General features: G+C 41.0%; 1 pseudogene; it reads right to left on the bottom strand.

Moving 5' to 3' along the window:
- Positions 1 to 13,720, bottom strand: part of LOC135530979 (unconventional myosin-XV-like) — a 135,852-nt pseudogene that overhangs the window by 72,682 nt on the left and 49,450 nt on the right.

Raw genomic sequence — 13,720 nt, forward strand, 5'->3', positions numbered from 1 at the left:
TACGACCCTGCCTCACACAGGAAGCGGCGCAGGTCCTAATCCAGGCACTTGTCATCTCCCGTCTGGATTACTGCAACTCGCTGTTGGCTGGGCTCCCTGCCTGTGCCATTAAACCCCTACAACTCATCCAGAACGCCGCAGCCCGTCTGGTGTTCAACCTTCCCAAGTTCTCTCACGTCACCCCGCTCCTCCGCTCTCTCCACTGGCTTCCAGTTGAAGCTCGCATCCGCTACAAGACCATGGTGCTTGCCTACGGAGCTGTGAGGGGAACGGCACCGCAGTACCTCCAGGCTCTGATCAGGCCCTACACCCAAACAAGGGCACTGCGTTCATCCACCTCTGGCCTGCTCGCCTCCCTACCACTGAGGAAGTACAGTTCCCGCTCAGCCCAGTCAAAACTGTTCGCTGCTCTGGCCCCCAATGGTGGAACAAACTCCCTCACGACGCCAGGACAGCAGAGTCAATCACCACCTTCCGGAGACACCTGAAACCCCACCTCTTCAAGGAATACCTAGGATAGGATAAGTAATCCTTCTCACCCCCCCCCTTAAATGATTTAGATGCACTATTGTAAAGTGGCTGTTCCACTGGATGTCAGAAGGTGAATTCACCAATTTGTAAGTCGCTCTGGATAAGAGCGTCTGCTAAATGACTTAAATGTAATGTAATGTATTATCTGTGGTTCTTACCTGGCGTCTACAGCACTCTGAAGAGTGCATGCTGGGAGTTGTAGTGAAGTTAGGGTGTATTATCTGTGGTTCCTACCTGGCGTCTACAGCACGCTGAAGAGTGCATGCTGGGAGTTGTAGTGAAGTTAGGGTGTATTATCTGTGGTTCCTACCTGGCGTCTACAGCACTCTGAAGAGTGCATGCTGGGAGTTGTAGTGAAGTTAGGGTGTATTATCTGTGGTTCCTACCTGGCGTCTACAGCACTCTGAAGAGTGCATGCTGGGAGTTGTAGTGAAGTTAGGGGGTATTATCTGTGGTTCCTACCTGGCGTCTACAGCACTCTCAACCGTCAGAGGGGTGTAGATCTTCTCCCTCATGGTCTCCTGGAGAGACATAACACAGAGAGGTCAGTTAGTTACCAATAGAACACACAGCTCGGATTGGTGGAACACAACTCATCACAACCAATCAAAGGAAAGTTATACTCTTCTTTAAATTTGCACTGTCAAATGTTTTCGTCTTGAGTTTCTCTCTCTCCTTAAAGGGTTTATCATGGAACCAATCTATATGTCTTCCTCTCTCTCTCCTTAAAGGGTTTATCATGGAACCAATCTATATGTCTTCCTCTCTCTCTCCTTAAAGGGTTTATCATGGTACCAATCATTATGTCTTCCTCTCTCTCTCCTTAAAGGGTTTATCATGGTACCAATCTATATGTCTTCCTCTCTCTCTCCTTAAAGGGTTTATCATGGTACCAATCTATATGTCTTCCTCTCTCTCCTTAAAGGGTTTATAATGGAACCAATCTATATGTCTTCCTCTCTCTCTCCTTAAAGGGTTTATCATGGTACCAATTTATATGTCTTCCTCTCTCTCTCCATAAAGGGTTTATCATGGTACAAATCTATATGTCTTCTCTCTCTCTCTCCTTAAAGGGTTTATCATGGTACCAATCTATATGTCTTCCTCTCTCTCTCCTTAAAGGGTTTATCATGGAACCAATCTATATGTCTTCCTCCTCTCTCCTTAAAGGGTTTATCATGGAACCAATATATATGTCTTCCTCTCTCTCTCCTTAAAGGGTTTATCATGGAACCAATATATATGTCTTCCTCTCTCTCTCCTTAAAGGGTTTATCATGGAACCAATATATATGTCTTCCTCTCTTTCTCCTTAAAGGGTTGATCATGGAACCAATCTATATGTCTTCCTCTCTCTCTCCTTAAAGGGTTTATCATGGAACCAATCTATATGTCTTCCTTGCTCTCTCCTTAAAGGGTTTATCATGGAACCAATCTATATGTCTTCCTCTCTCTCTCTCCTTAAAGGGTTTATCATGGTACCAATCTATATGTCTTCCTCGCTCTCTCCTTAAAGGGTTTATCATGGTACCAATCTATAGGTCTTCCTCTCTGAAGGTCAACAGCAATTGACCTTAGTTACCTCCATTAGACACAGTGAGTATATAACAGGTCATTATAACAGGTCATTGTACCAGACCCTCCATTAAACACAGTGTGTATATAACAGGTCATTATAACAGGTCATTATAACAGGTCATTGTACCAGACCCTCCATTAGACACAGTGTGTATATAACAGGTCATTATAACAGGTCATTATAACAGACCCTCCATTAAACACAGTGTGTATATAACAGGTCATTATAACAGTTCATTGTACCAGACCCTCCATTAGACACAGTGTGTATATAACAGGTCATTATAACAGGTCATTATAACAGGTCATTGTACCAGACCCTCCATTAAACACAGTGTGTATATAACAGGTCATTGTACCAGACCCTCCATTAAACACAGTGTGTATATAACAGGTCATTATAACAGGTCATTATAACAGGTCATTGTACCAGACCCTCCATTAGACACAGTGAGTATATAACAGGTCATTATAACAGGTCATTATAACAGGTCATTGTACCAGACCCTCCATTAGACACAGTGAGTATATAACAGGTCATTATAACAGGTCATTGTACCAGACCCTCCATTAAACACAGTGTGTATATAACAGGTCATTATAACAGGTCATTATAACAGGTCATTGTACCAGACCCTCCATTAGACACAGTGAGTATATAACAGGTCATTATAACAGGTCATTGTACCAGACCCTCCATTAGACACAGTGAGTATATAACAGGTCATTATAACAGGTCATTATAACAGGTCATTGTACCAGACCCTCCATTAGACACAGTGAGTATATAACAGGTCATTATAACAGGTCATTGTACCAGACCCTCCATTAAACACAGTGTGTATATAACAGGTCATTATAACAGGTCATTATAACAGGTCATTGTACCAGACCCTCCATTAGACACAGTGAGTATATAACAGGTCATTATAACAGGTCATTGTACCAGACCCTCCATTAGACACAGTGAGTATATAACAGGTCATTATAACAGGTCATTATAACAGGTCATTATAACAGGTCATTGTACCAGACCCTCCATTAGACACAGTGTGTATATAACAGGTCATTATAACAGGTCATTATAACAGGTCATTATAACAGGTCATTGTACCAGACCCTCCATTAAACACAGTGTGTATATAACAGGTCATTATAACAGGTCATTGTACCAGACCCTCCATTAAACACAGTGAGTATATAACAGGTCATTGTACCAGACCCTCCATTAGACACAGTGAGTATATAACAGGTCATTATAACAGGTCATTGTACCAGACCCTCCATTAGACACAGTGTGTATATAACAGGTCATTATAACAGGTCATTGTACCAGACCCTCCATTAGACACAGTGAGTATATAACAGGTCATTATAACAGGTCATTGTACCAGACCCTCCATTAGACACAGTGTGTATATAACAGGTCATTATAACAGGTCATTATAACAGGTCATTATAACAGGTCATTGTACCAGACCCTCCATTAGACACAGTGTGTATATAACAGGTCATTATAACAGGTCATTATAACAGGTCATTGTACCAGACCCTCCATTAGACACAGTGAGTATATAACAGGTCATTATAACAGGTCATTGTACCAGACCCTCCATTAGACACAGTGAGTATATAACAGGTCATTATAACAGGTCATTGTACCAGACCCTCCATTAAACACAGTGTGTATATAACAGGTCATTATAACAGGTCATTATAACAGGTCATTGTACCAGACCCTCCATTAGACACAGTGAGTATATAACAGGTCATTATAACAGGTCATTATAACAGGTCATTATAACAGGTCATTGTACCAGACCCTCCATTAAACACAGAGAGTATATAACAGGTCATTATAACAGGTCATTATAACAGGTCATTATAACAGGTCATTGTACCAGACCCTCCATTAGACACAGTGAGTATATAACAGGTCATTGTACCAGACCCTCCATTAGACACAGTGAGTATATAACAGGTCATTATAACAGGTCATTGTACCAGACCCTCCATTAGACACAGAGAGTATATAACAGGTCATTATAACAGGTCATTGTACCAGACCCTCCATTAGACACAGAGAGTATATAACAGGTCATTATAACAGGTCATTGTACCAGACCCTCCATTAGACACAGTGTGTATATAACAGGTCATTATAACAGGTCATTATAACAGGTCATTATAACAGGTCATTGTACCAGACCCTCCATTAAACACAGTGTGTATATAACAGGTCATTATAACAGGTCATTATAACAGGTCATTGTACCAGACCCTCCATTAGACACAGTGAGTATATAACAGGTCATTATAACAGGTCATTGTACCAGACCCTCCATTAGACACAGTGAGTATATAACAGGTCATTATAACAGGTCATTATAACAGGTCATTGTACCAGACCCTCCATTAGACACAGTGAGTATATAACAGGTCATTATAACAGGTCATTGTACCAGACCCTCCATTAGACACAGTGAGTATATAACAGGTCATTATAACAGGTCATTATAACAGGTCATTGTACCAGACCTCCATTAGACACAGTGTGTATATAACAGGTCATTATTACAGGTCATTATAACAGGTCATTATGACAGGTCATTGTACCAGAACCTCCATTAGACACAGTGAGTATATAACAGGCCATTATAACAGGTCATTATAACAGGTCATTGTACCAGACCCTCCATTTGACACAGTGTGTATATAACAGGTTATTATAACAGGTCATTATAACAGGTCATTATAACAGGTCATTATAACAGGTCATTGTACCAGAACCTCCATTAGACACAGTGAGTATATAACAGGTCATTATAACAGGTCATTATAACAGGTCATTGTACCAGACCCTCCATTAGACACAGTGTGTATATAACAGGTCATTATAACAGGTCATTATAACAGGTCATTATAACAGGTCATTGTACCAGACCCTCCATTAGACACAGTGTGTATATAACAGGTCATTGTACCAGACCCTCCATTAAACACAGTGAGTATATAACAGGTCATTATAACAGGTCATTGTACCAGACCCTCCATTAAACACAGTGAGTATATAACAGGTCATTGTAGAGATGAGTACTAGATACTAGAGGAGAGATGATAGAGTACTAGATGATAGAGTACTAGAGTACGAGATACTGTATTCAGGGAGTAGAGATGATAGAGGAGAGATGGTAGAGTAGAGATGATAGAGGAGAGATGATAGAGGAGAGATGATAGAGTACTAGATACTGTATTCAGGGAGTAGAGATGATAGAGGAGAGATGATAGAGGAGAGATGATAGAGTACTAGATACTGTATTCAGGGAGTTGAGATGATAGAGGAGAGATGATAGAGTAGAGATGATAGAGGAGAGATGATAGACTACTAGATACTGTATTCAGGGAGGAGAGATGATAGAGGAGAGATGGTAGAGTAGAGATGATAGAGGAGAGATGATAGAGTACTAGATGATAGAGTACTAGATACTGTATTCAGGGAGTTGAGATGATAGAGGAGAGATGATAGAGGAGAGATGATAGAGTAGAGATGATAGAGGAGAGATGATAGACTACTAGATACTGTATTCAGGGAGTAGAGATGATAGAGTACTAGATACTGTATTCAGGGAGTTGAGATGATAGAGTACTAGATACTGTATTCAGGGAGTTGAGATGATAGAGGAGAGATGATAGAGTAGAGATGATAGACTACTAGATACTGTATTCAGGGAGTAGAGATGATAGAGTACTAGATACTGTATTCAGGGAGTAGAGATGATAGAGTAGAGATGATAGAGGAGAGATGATAGACTACTAGATACTGTATTCAGGGAGTAGAGATGATAGAGGAGAGATGATAGAGGAGAGATGATAGACTACTAGATACTGTATTCAGGGAGTAGAGATGATAGAGGAGAGATGATAGAGGAGAGATGATAGAGTAGAGATGATAGAGGAGAGATGATAGAGTAGAGATGATAGAGTACTAGATACTGTATTCAGGGAGTAGAGATGATAGAGGAGAGATGATAGAGGAGAGATGATAGAGGAGAGATGATAGAGTAGAGATGATAGAGGAGAGATGATAGAGTACTAGATACTGTATTCAGGGAGGAGAGATGATAGAGGAGAGATGATAGAGTACTAGATACTGTATTCAGGGAGGAGAGATGATAGAGGAGAGATGATAGAGGAGAGATGATAGAGTACTAGATACTGTATTCAGGGAGTAGAGATGATAGAGGCGAGATGATAGAGGAGAGATGATAGACTACTAGATACTGTATTCAGGGAGTAGAGATGATAGAGTAGAGATGATAGAGTAGAGATGATAGAGGAGAGATGATAGACTACTAGATACTGTATTCAGGGAGTAGAGATGATAGAGGAGAGATGATAGACTACTAGATACTGTATTCAGGGAGTAGAGATGATAGAGGAGAGATGATAGAGGAGAGATGATAGACTACTAGATACTGTATTCAGGGAGTAGAGATGATAGAGGAGAGATGATAGACTACTAGATACTGTATTCAGGGAGTAGAGATGATATAGTACTAGATACTGTATTCAGGGAGTAGAGATGATAGAGGAGAGATGATAGACTACTAGATACTGTATTCAGGGAGTAGAGATGATAGAGTACTAGATACTGTATTCAGGGAGTAGAGATGATAGAGTACTAGACACTGTATTCAGGGAGTAGAGATGATAGAGTAGAGATGATAGAGTAGAGATGATAGAGGAGAGATGATAGACTACTAGATACTGTATTCAGGGAGTTGAGATGATAGAGTAGAGATGATAGAGGAGAGATGATAGACTACTAGATACTGTATTCAGGGAGTAGAGATGATAGAGTACTAGATACTGTATTCAGGGAGTAGAGATGATAGAGTAGAGATGATAGAGTACTAGATACTGTATTCAGGGAGTAGAGATGATAGAGTACTAGATACTGTATTCAGGGAGTAGAGATGATAGAGTAGAGATGATAGAGTACTAGATACTGTATTCAGGGAGTAGAGATGATAGAGTACTAGATACTGTATTCAGGGAGTAGAGATGATAGAGTACTAGACACTGTATTCAGGGAGTAGAGATGATAGAGTAGAGATGATAGAGTAGAGATGATAGAGTACTAGATACTGTATTCAGGGAGTTGAGATGATAGAGTAGAGATGATAGAGTAGAGATGATATAGTACTAGATACTGTATTCAGGGAGTAGAGATGATAGAGTACTAGATACTGTATTCAGGGAGTAGAGATGATAGAGGAGAGATGATATAGTACTAGATACTGTATTCAGGGAGTAGAGATGATAGAGTACTAGATACTGTCTTCAGGGAGTAGAGATGATAGAGTAGAGATGATAGAGTACTAGAAACTGTATTCAGGGAGTTGAGATGATAGACTACTAGATACTGTATTCAGGGAGTAGAGATGATAGAGTAGAGATGATAGAGTACTAGATACGGTATTCAGGGAGTAGAGATGATAGAGTACTAGATACTGTATTCAGAGAGTAGAGATGATAGAGGAGAGATGATAGAGGAGAGATGATAGAGTACTAGATACTGTATTCAGGGAGTAGAGATGATAGAGTACTAGATACTGTATTCAGGGAGTAGAGATGATAGAGTACTAGATACTGTATTCAGGGAGTAGAGATGATAGAGTACTAGATACTGTATTCAGGGAGTAGAGATGATAGAGTACTAGATACTGTATTCAGGGAGTAGAGATGATAGAGGAGAGATGATAGAGTAGAGATGATAGAGGAGAGATGATAGAGTACTAGATACTGTATTCAGGGAGTAGAGATGATAGAGTAGAGATGATAGAGGAGAGATGATAGAGTACTAGATACTGTATTCAGGGAGTAGAGATGATAGAGGAGAGATGATAGAGTAGAGATGATAGAGGAGAGATGATAGAGTAGAGATGATAGAGTACTAGATACTGTATTCAGGGAGTAGAGATGATAGAGGAGAGATGATAGAGGAGAGATGATAGAGTAGAGATGATAGAGGAGAGATGATAGAGTACTAGATACTGTATTCAGGGAGTAGAGATGATAGAGTACGAGATACTGTATTCAGAGAGTAGAGATGATAGAGTAGAGATGATAGAGGAGAGATGATAGAGTACTAGATACTGTATTCAGGGAGTAGAGATGATAGAGGAGAGATGATAGAGTACTAGATACTGTATTCAGGGAGTAGAGATGATAGAGTACTAGATACTGTATTCAGGGAGTAGAGATGATAGAGGAGAGATGATAGAGTAGAGATGATAGAGTAGAGATGATAGAGTAGAGATGATAGAGTACTAGATACTGTATTCAGGGAGTGGAGATGATAGAGTACTAGATACTGTATTCAGGGAGTAGAGATGATAGAGGAGAGATGATAGAGGAGAGATGATAGAGTACTAGATACTGTATTCAGGGAGTAGAGATGATAGAGGAGAGATGATAGAGTACTAGATACTGTATTCAGGGAGTAGAGATGATAGAGTACTAGATACTGTATTCAGGGAGTAGAGATGATAGAGGAGAGATGATAGAGTAGAGATGATAGAGTAGAGATGATAGAGGAGAGATGATAGAGTACTAGATACTGTATTCAGGGAGTAGAGATGATAGAGGAGAGATGATAGAGTAGAGATGATAGAGGAGAGATGATAGAGGAGAGATGATAGAGTACTAGATACTGTATTCAGGGAGTAGAGATGATAGAGTAGAGATGATAGAGGAGAGATGATAGAGTACTAGATACTGTATTCAGGGAGTAGAGATGATAGAGTACTAGATACTGTATTCAGGGAGTAGAGATGATAGAGGAGAGATGATAGAGTAGAGATGATAGAGTAGAGATGATAGAGTACTAGATACTGTATTCAGGGAGTAGAGATGATAGAGTACTAGATACTGTATTCAGGGAGTGGAGAAGCTCAGTAGAAATGCTGTGTCCTGACCGTGACTTTGTGTGTGATGGCCTTCTGGAGTCCCTCAGGGGAGATCTGGAGCAGCTCAGCTACGACTCTGATCTCCTGAGCACTGACCACAGACGCCACCTCCTGGCCATCCGTCTGCAGTACAAGACATTAACATTTATTTATCAAAGGCAACTTCTGCTTCATCCCAACCCCTCTGAATGACACACAGGGGCAGCCCTCTGCTCCAACCATACAGTGGAATATTGTAGAGGAGAGCTATTCCATATTATAGTGATACCACATTAACAGTGGGGACTATGACATACAGTGCATTTAGAAAGTATTCAGACCCCTTAACTTTTTCCACATTTTGTTATATTACAGCCTTATTCTAAAATGGATGAAATCGTTTATTTTTCGCATCAATCTGCACACAATACCCCGTAATGACATCACAATACCCCATAATGACATCACAATACCCCATAATGACATCACAATACCCCATAACGACATCACAAAACCCCATAATGACATCACAATTCCCCACAATGACAAAGCAAAAAAAAAATATATATTTTAGAATAAGCCTGTAACATAGGATGTGTAAAAAGTTGAGAGGTTTGAATAATTTCCGAAGGCTCTGTGTATATACAGGCAGGAGAGGTTGGAGCAGAGGGATGCCACACTGGGCGTTCATGGAGAAGTTGTCTATATACAGGCAGGAGAGGTTGGAGATAGTCTGAGATTTTAGGTAAGTAGAAAAAAAGGGCTTGATTGGCAAAATCTCAAACATCCCTTTAAGGTTCGGGTTAGACAGCCGTATCTTTGGAAGTAGACATTCCCCAGACTATCCCTTTAAGGTTCGGGTTAGACAGTCATACCTCATATCTTTGGAAGTAGACATTCTCCAGACTATCCCTTTAAGGTTTGGGTTAGACAGCCATATCTTTGGGAGTAGACATTCTCCAGACTATCCCTTTAAGGTTGGGGTTAGACAGTCATACCTCATATCTTTGGAAGTAGACATTCCCCAGACTATCCCTTTAAGGTTCGGGTTAGACAGTCATACCTCATATCTTTGGAAGTAGACATTCTCCAGACTATCCCTTTAAGGTTCGGGTTAGACAGTCATACCTCATATCTTTGGAAGTAGACATTCCCCAGACTATCCCTTTAAGGTTCGGGTTAGACAGTCATACCTCATATCTTTGGTAGTAGACATTCCCCAGACTATCCCTTTAAGGTTCGGGTTAGACAGTCATACCTCATATCTTTGGTAGTAGACATTCCCCAGAATATCCCTTTAAGGTTCTGGTTAGACAGTCATACCTCATATCTTTGGTAGTAGACATTCCCCAGACTATCCCTTTAAGGTTGGGGTTAGACTACCATACCTCATATCTTTGGAAGTAGACATTCTCCAGACTATCCCTTTAAGGTTCGGGTTAGACAGTCATACCTCATATCTTTGGAAGTAGACATTCTCCAGACTATCCCTTTAAGGTTCGGGTTAGACAGTCATACCTCATATCTTTGGTAGTAGACATTCCCCAGACTATCCCTTTAAGGTTCTGGTTAGACAGTCATACCTCATATCTTTGGTAGTAGACATTCCCCAGACTATCCCTTTAAGGTTGGGGTTAGACAGTCATACCTCATATCTTTGGTAGTAGACATTCCCCAGACTATCCCTTTAAGGTTGGGGTTAGACTACCATACCTCATATCTTTGGAAGTAGACATTCTCCAGACTATCCCTTTAAGGTTCGGGTTAGACAGTCATACCTCATATCTTTGGAAGTAGACATTCTCCAGACTATCCCTTTAAGGTTCGGGTTAGACAGTCATACCTCATATCTTTGGTAGTAGACATTCCCCAGACTATCCCTTTAAGGTTCGGGTTAGACTACCATACCTCATATCTTTGGAAGTAGACATTCCCCAGACTATCCCTTTAAGGTTGGGGTTAGACAGTCATACCTCATATTTTTGGAAGTAGACATTCTCCAGACTATCCCTTTAAGGTTGGGGTTAGACAGTCATACCTCATATCTTTGGAAGTAGACATTCTCCAGACTATCCCTTTAAGGTTGGGGTTAGACAGTCATACCTCATATCTTTGGAAGTAGACATTCTCCAGACTATCCCTTTAAGGTTGGGGTTAGACAGTCATACCTCATATTTTTGGAAGTAGACATTCTCCAGACTATCCCTTTAAGGTTGGGGTTAGACAGTCATACCTCATATCTTTGGAAGTAGACATTCTCCAGACTATCCCTTTAAGGTTGGGGTTAGACAGTCATACCTCATATCTTTGGGAGTAGACATTCTCCAGACTATCCCTTTAAGGTTCGGGTTAGACAGCCATACCTCATATCTTTGGTAGTAGACATTCCCCAGACTATCCCTTTAAGGTTCGGGTTAGACAGTCATACCTCATATCTTTGGAAGTAGACATTCTCCAGACTATCCCTTTAAGGTTGGGGTTAGACAGTCATACCTCATATCTTTGGAAGTAGACATTCCCCAGACTATCCCTTTAAGGTTTGGGTTAGACAGTCATACCTCATATCTTTGGAAGTAGACATTCTCCAGACTATCCCTTTAAGGTTCGGGTTAGACAGTCATACCTCATATCTTTGGAAGTAGACATTCTCCAGACTATCCCTTTAAGGTTCGGGTTAGACAGTCATACCTCATATCTTTGGAAGTAGACATTCCCCAGACTATCCCTTTAAGGTTCTGGTTAGACAGTCATACCTCATATCTTTGGAAGTAGACATTCCCCAGACTATCCCTTTAAGGTTCTGGTTAGACAGTCATACCTCATATCATTGGAAGTAGACATTCCCCAGACTATCCCTTTAAGGTTCGGGTTAGACAGTCATACCTCATATCTTTGGAAGTAGACATTCCCCAGACTATCCCTTTAAGGTTCGGGTTAGACAGTCATACCTCATATCTTTGGTAGTAGACATTCTCCAGACTATCCCTTTAAGGTTCGGGTTAGACTACCATACCTCATATCTTTGGTAGTAGACATTCCCCAGACTATCCCTTTAAGGTTCGGGTTAGACAGTCATACCTCATATCTTTGGTAGTAGACATTCTCCAGACTATCCCTTTAAGGTTCGGGTTAGACAGTCATACCTCATATCTTTGGAAGTAGACATTCTCCAGACTATCCCTTTAAGGTTCGGGTTAGACAGTCATACCTCATATCTTTGGAAGTAGACATTCCCCAGACTATCCCTTTAAGGTTCGGGTTAGACTACCATACCTCATATCTTTGGTAGTAGACATTCTCCAGACTATACCTTTAAGGTTCGGGTTAGACTACCATACCTCATATCTTTGGTAGTAGACATTCTCCAGACTATACCTTTAAGGTTCGGGTTAGACAGTCATACCTCATATCTTTGGAAGTAGACATTCCCCAGACTATCCCTTTAAGGTTTGGGTTAGACTACCATACCTCATATCTTTGGAAGTAGACATTCTCCAGACTATCCCTTTAAGGTTCGGGTTAGACAGTCATACCTCATATCTTTGGTAGTAGACATTCTCCAGACTATCCCTTTAAGGTTTGGGTTAGACTACCATACCTCATATCTTTGGAAGTAGACATTCTCCAGACTATCCCTTTAAGGTTGGGGTTAGACAGTCATACCTCATATCTTTGGTAGTAGACATTCCCCAGACTATCCCTTTAAGGTTTGGGTTAGACTACCATACCTCATATCTTTGGAAGTAGACATTCTCCAGACTATCCCTTTAAGGTTCTGGTTAGACAGTCATACCTCATATCTTTGGAAGTAGACGTTCCCCAGGTGTAGAATAGAAGACAGGACTCTAAAGATGGACGCCTGGTCGTCAGGGGTGAAGTGAAGGATCTCCATAGCAGCCAGCAGACGGAGGAAGTCCTCCCTGTCACTCTTTCCTGCTATCCCACAATCCCCTCCCTGGACACACATGAACATCGCCATCAGCTGTGTGTGTGTGTGTAGTGTGTGTGTGTGTGTGTGTGTGTGTGTGTGTGTGTGTGTGTGTGTGTGTGTGTGTGTGTGTGTGTGTGTCTACCTGGTTCAGGTAATAGTAGGTCTCAGCCTCCTGCAGGTAGAAGGCCTGCCTCTGCTGGGGGGGGAGACCTGACAGCATCTCATAGAAGATATGATAGTTCCTCTCATCTCTGGCCTGTAGAAACATCTCAGTCATTTAGCACCTATTCAAAGACACATGTGTCCATGTGACTGTGGGGTGTGGTGTGGTGTGTGTGTGTGTGGTGTGGTGTGTGTATCTCACCTGGAAGACTATACGGGACTTTTCCATCAGATACTGAGAGGTTATGGCACCGCTGATCACACCCCTAGACACACACACACACACACACACACACACCAGAGGATAGAGGTTGTAGATTGAGGTTATATATAGAGGATAGAGGTTATAGATAGAGGTTATAGACCAGAGGATAGAATCAAATCAAATTTTATTTGTCACATACACATGGTTAGCAGATGTTAATGCGAGTGTAGCGAAATGCTTGTGCTTCTAGTTCCGACAATGCAGTAATAACCAACAAGTAATCTAACTAACAATTTCTAAACTACTGTCTTATACACAGTGTAAGGGGATAAAGAATATGTTCATAAGGATATATGAATGAGTG

This window comes from Oncorhynchus masou, unplaced genomic scaffold (genome assembly GCF_036934945.1).
Source record: "Oncorhynchus masou masou isolate Uvic2021 unplaced genomic scaffold, UVic_Omas_1.1 unplaced_scaffold_1474, whole genome shotgun sequence".
Lineage (NCBI taxonomy): Eukaryota > Metazoa > Chordata > Actinopteri > Salmoniformes > Salmonidae > Oncorhynchus > Oncorhynchus masou.